This window comes from Melanotaenia boesemani, chromosome 5, assembly GCF_017639745.1.
Source record: "Melanotaenia boesemani isolate fMelBoe1 chromosome 5, fMelBoe1.pri, whole genome shotgun sequence".
NCBI lineage: Eukaryota > Metazoa > Chordata > Actinopteri > Atheriniformes > Melanotaeniidae > Melanotaenia > Melanotaenia boesemani.
This window is the reverse complement of record NC_055686.1, coordinates 17,448,694-17,454,900: the sequence shown is the minus strand read 5'-3', so window position 1 is coordinate 17,454,900 and position 6,207 is coordinate 17,448,694.

Genomic DNA, 6,207 nt, shown 5'->3' with positions numbered 1-6,207 from the left:
TGTTAAAATGTGATAGTCTATTCTTGGGGTGGCATCTGGGGGTCCAGTCAGATTTTAGGGGTGGCCTCAGGCTAACCATCTGGTGCTGCCCTTGTTAAACAGAGCTTTTGCTTGAGTACATACTCTAATTTCAGAGTGGGATATGTCTGTGGCAAGAGAATGCTCTTTTACAGTTAAACAACACCCAGTAAAAAAAAAAAAAAAAAAAAGACATAGGTGAGAGAAAATTAACAACTGTGTATTTTAATCATTATTTAGTGCTAAATGTTAAGGCATGCTGTTAAAATGTGAGCTTTTCTTCATTTCTGTCATGTCATACATTCCTATTTTATAAATGTATATTTGTACTTTAAGCAATGCACAAAACACTTATTTATGACCATTTGCCAATGCAAATTTTCTTTAAAGCTGTACTGTATTCTAGTAGCAGATGATACTGTAATGTAAATTATCCTGTTGTATCCACAAAGGTCCAATAAATGTAGTCCAGTAAATAGCATAACAGCTAAATACAGCTTGTCTATGGTTGTTAGTTAATCTGGACGCTGATCTGGACTACCTGGCCTGAGTGCTTTGATCTAAGAGCTCTGCTAGGTTTATCTCTAAACTGCAGTTTGTGTGTTTGTGTAATGTGATAATGGTGATTTCATGAAGTTTAACAAGTTATTTGACCACAAATTAAATAATATAAGGTTAAGGCCTAACATAAAATCAGACAACAGTGAATTAATTGTTCTTGGGACTGAGGTTGTTCTATAGATGTAGGAAGACAGGGTGATAATCCACGACTTGCAAAGTTTTAAATAGATCATAATCCTCCACATGGAGCTACATGAATTTTAATAATAATAACACGTGTGACTGATTCAGATTTTGTGAATTGAAAATAAATAGGAAATTATGTGAGTTATTTGCAATGTTCTCATTTAATATAATACTACCTTTGTGTTATTTTACCTGCTATCTGTTAGTATTGACACCAGTATTAAACTCCTAATTTAATGCTACAGTATATAACTTGTTTAGCATCTCTTTTTTTCTGTAAGTCTCTACAGGATTTGGACTGTTGGACACTTGGACCTGGACACTTTATCTCTTACCTCCTGTCCAATTCTGTCAAGCTTTAATAGAACGGATATGGTCTCTCTAACGATGTTACACTGTATGGAGCTTAAGAATGAGCTTTAGTTTGGCCTCTCAAGGACAGACTGAAACTTTGAAACAGGTTCTGAAGTCCCTCCAGCATTGTTCTTACCTGGTGCTTTGAGGCACTGTCACACTAAAAGGTGAACCAGTGGTTTAGTCTCAGTTAACTTGGCTTGATTCAGACTGTCTTCAACAATAAGGAGATCACAATCACAACATGGTGAATATATTTAGGAAAGAACAGGACACTGCCTATCATTTTATGACTGTCATTCCCTCAATGAAACTAAATGCTGATGCCAGAATCATGAAGTGTTTGTATGTTTGGATGACATTATCCAGATGTTCAGAGTTCTGCACAACCAGTTCAGTTTTTGTCTCTTGGAAAAGAAAATATTTTTGTCTTCATGAACAGTCCTCTAAAAGTTGTTTGATAACATCGGAGCAGTTTGTCGTATTTCTTCTCATCTAGTCTTGTTCTATCTTGTCTTGAAAGTCCCGATTGATGGAGTGCTGCCAAGCTAGATGGGTTAGTTTCTCAATTTGATTAGAAGGGTTGGGCAGCTTCAAAATGAACCATTATTGAGATCACAGTGCTCCTGAAAATACTCAAGGACTTCAAACTTGTACATGCTTTAAAATATCGTCCTGTGTGGCTTACTGCAGTATTATAATTGTTTTCTAGGTCAATTTGTATTTTTATTTAATCACTTGGGCATGTTTTCCTCCTGATATGCAGTAGAAATGGTTGGTCCTGACATAGATGTGTTTTTTCTAAACTTTGCCTTAATAATTCAGTTTCATTAGTCATTAGTCAGTTTTTTTCTGCAACTGACAAAATATTGAGAAATTTTAATCAGCGCAGTTAATAAATATATACTGATGCCCAGAACAAGTGCAGTTCATCCCTGATTCCCCTGCTGATTATGCACTGTGGCATCTGCAGCTGGTGCCCCATCACTGATATCACATCACTAGGTCCTGTCAACTCTTATCACACTGGCCCACCATTTCCTATCTTAATGGAGATCTGACTGTATGGTGTGGCTATGTGCTGACCCCCAGCGTGGCATCTCTGCTTATCGGCTGTCCGCAAGCTCTTGCTCCACAGCATCTTGCAAGTTTGGCTGCCTCACTTCGCAGCAGGGCTGTGGGAGATGCTGTTGCTGCAGTCAGGTTCAGTTTGATCACCAGGAAATACAGAAAGCACTGAGGTAGGTCACAGGGAACAAAGAACCATAGGTACCAAGACAGGTGGTTCACTAAAATAAGGGGTTTCCAACATTTTCATCAATTATTTTGTATGCTATTTGCTGTAGTTCTTAAGGATATGTCAGTTTGAATATTGTTAAAGAAATTCGTAAGGACTAACTATTCTAACTAACTAATTATTTGACTTATTGTCAATTTTTAATTAAAGTTTTGGGTACTGTCATATTTGTCCAGTCAATGCAAGCTATAGCCATTAATTCATAGTTTATGCACAAGATGGCAACATAACTTTGTTTTGTGTATCTTAAGACAACCCAGCCTTTATTATGTTTAGTATTATTACGATATGAGGTTGACACAGTTTGCCTATCTTACCCAAATGCACACCCTACCTCAAACAATACCAATATAAAAATGCATAATGGTGCAATTATGAGTATTGTATTGTTGTCAAGTACAATTAACTCAGTAAAGGAATAAGTAGGAAAGGCTGACATACTTCTTCATTCTACTATAACAGTCATGTCAGCAGCAGAGCAGAAAGTTGTTCTGCTCAAATTACAATGCCCGGGGAGAAAGCCGACACATCTCTGTGTCTCTGAAGTACTACATGACATAAAATTCAGGTAAGCATGAAAAGCAAATTGAGAGAATAGCACATGGATTATAAGGGCACTGATCATTATTCGTAGGGAGAGCTTGGTTGGGAAGGTAATTACCTCTGCTAAATGTTTGGCTTGGAAAGTGCTGGTTCCCAGTGCTCACATCTCTCCTACCTCAGGGACATTGACTGTTAAAGCCTCCTATATCAAACAACCCCCTGGCTCTTATTCACTGTTAATAGGCCTGATGAGCATTGCTGAGACCTGGCTGGTGACTCCTACATTTCATCCCTCAGAGTGGGAACTGGCAACACTTTAATGTTCTCACATATTTTTTAAATGGGCCGTGGGAAGCTTCTTCCACAACCAGTTTTAACATTTATTCAGGTTCATTGTCATGTTGAGACATCCAGTTGTATCTAAAGTTCAGCTGCTCAGTTGATGTAAGATTATGCTTTAGAATTCAGTGTTAGTCTTCATCAATACCACCACATAATGATTAATTTTCCAGTTCTGCTAGCTGTGAAACAGTCCTAGATGATGATATTGCCAACACCATGTTTAACAATGTAACAGATTGTTTACAACCCCCCTTAATAGATTAAAAAAGGATACAATATATTGGGCAACTATGTATGTCTATATTGTGGGTCAGACTAGGCCATACGTTGGTCTTTATCAGCAAGTAATATCATGAAAGAATCTTCCTCATTTTGAATATTATCATTCTAACCTTCCCATCTGGGTGAAGGAGACCGTACATATGCCGCCAGCCTCAGCTAGAAGGTTGTGCCAGTCAGTGATTGATTGTGCATGAGCTGACCTCCATTGTTGAATGAGTAGTCTTCCACCCAACAAGATTTGGCATTTATAGAGGGGAAGTGTGTTTTTCAAGAAGGAAGGGTCTCTCAGTAAAAATAAACAAGTGCAAAGAGAACTACTTTGCCAACTATTTTCTGAATGCAGATTCCAGGTATGTAAAAACTACTTTCAATCCAGTCCTTCAGGGGTTAAATCTTATGCTAGAGATTTTGGACAAGAGGAAGATTTTTTGTCCATGTTGATAGGACTCATTAGACTTTAGACGGGTATACTGGAGTTCAAACAGCTTGAAATTCATTGGCAGGGCCTTGCATTGGGTTGACCCAGAGAACCAAAACCAACTCTCAGCTGAGAGGGGCAGTTTTTCTCTCAGACCTTAAATCTTCTATCATCATTCTTACATACACCAAGAGGCCCCTTGCACTTTTTTATTATTGTTGTTGGCCAATCAAGCACATGCTGTCAAGCAACCAGCAACTTTCAGCACCAATGCAATATTAATTTGAGTGGATGTATGGATGATCTCTACCATGCGTTTATAAAAAGAAACTCCAAATACCTTTGTTAACAAAAATTTATTTCCACAAAAGATGCTGTACAATCAAACAGCCCCACAAAGGAAGACCTGAAAGACATTTTAAATCCTAATACCACTATGATGTCCATGATGAGTGTATGTAAATAACTCATCAGAGCTGTAAGTACAAAGCTTAAGTCATCACACTGACATCTTGCACAAACATACAAATGATTCCTCCCTTGATGTCACTTTCAGAAACAAATAGCAGAAGCAAACACACAGCAGAGTGATTTCGGTACCAAGGGGCCAATCAACACTTTACTTATATTTTCTCATTCTCCTCCAGTAGGGAGTGTTGCTGTCACAGATATGAGACTAACATTAGTTTTTGGCACAGGCTTTTTGCTGGTACTGTAGGCTCATTTTATCTGTAGTGGAGATGATTGGCTACAGCAGCTCTGTGCAATTTACTTTTGCTCTCTGGAGGGTTCTGTGGAGGCAGCTTGTATCAGCTGTGTGACAAAACCAAACGCAAGACAATGAAATCCTGTTGGGTAATAGTGATAGAATCAATGTCTCTGCTGAATCTTAAGTATAATATCTAGGGTTATATGAGTTTAACTCCAATTTTAATTAAGCAAGCAAAACACTTCCAGAATATTTTCTCTTCATCAGCTGTACCTGACACTTCCTATGTTTTCCTTCTTGTATAAGTGGCAACTTTCTGGAATATCAAGGCCACTATAGGACTTTTGAGGCAAAACCTGGTGACAGAATTTAGACTGTGTAATGGTGGCACAACTTCCAAATGACCCGATGCCTTAAGTGCCTGTATTTTTTGGACTTCTTGTAAATAAAAAAAATAAATAACTAAAATTAAAAAAAGGAATTTAGGCAAATTTTAGACAAGTACGAGCTGTTACAAAGGTTTGGCACTTTAATGCTTCTGTGGTCAAATATTTCTAAATTGGCTCAAATTGTACATCATGGCAGTTATATTAAAAAGAAAAAAATACTTTCAGCTTCATTCTATGTGATCTGGCTAACGATAACATGTAACAAGGTGCACCAAATATGGTTCCCTTCAACAATCACATCTTCCCTGGATCATACAACGTAGGTAAGTATTGCATTTTTAAAATGTGCTTTTCACATGCAAAGCTAACTAATTTCCTTAAGTCATTCGTATGCATGTATACAATCAAAAATAGACTAATTACTTAAACTTGGTGGCAAGCTGCTATCATCTTGCAAATTCATTGGTTCAGTTTCCATCTGGTTCACAAACTAAAAACTGGAAAATGAATAACTAAATAAAAGGCATGGTGCTGCTTGCCAAATCAGCTGTCTGGCATGGGGCCAACACTGGGTACGCAACATGGCTCTCAAGCGTGAATTCTTTTTCTCGCTATTTGATGTCAGAGATTAAAAATAGCAAGTAGCCTTCTGCGGAATAAGCACTTCATGCACTTTGGCTTCGACACTGTTTGCCTGGAGAGGCCAGCTGTCACCTGCATGTAGGAAGAGTAGGACTTGCCACTGATTCTCAATACACACTGGGTTCTGGACTTTGGCTGCAGGACAAGACGGGTGTGTTTATGCATCCATATTCTTCCATCAATGCTCAAAAACTTGTGGTGTCTGAAACTTGTAATTTATACCAAGTCATACTGAGACACTTTGCATGTGTACACTTGCATATTGGGCTGGTATGAAAAATAAATAAATACAAACAAAACCTGCTGTCCAGATATTGCATTCTTTATAATGTATCTTAATCTGCAATAACATTTCTGTTATTATGATTATGGTAACCTAAAATCTGTCAATCAGTTTGCAAAAGATAAAGATTCCTGGAAGGGATTCTTCCACTATGGATCTGCTTTTCAGTTTTCATGTGAGCAA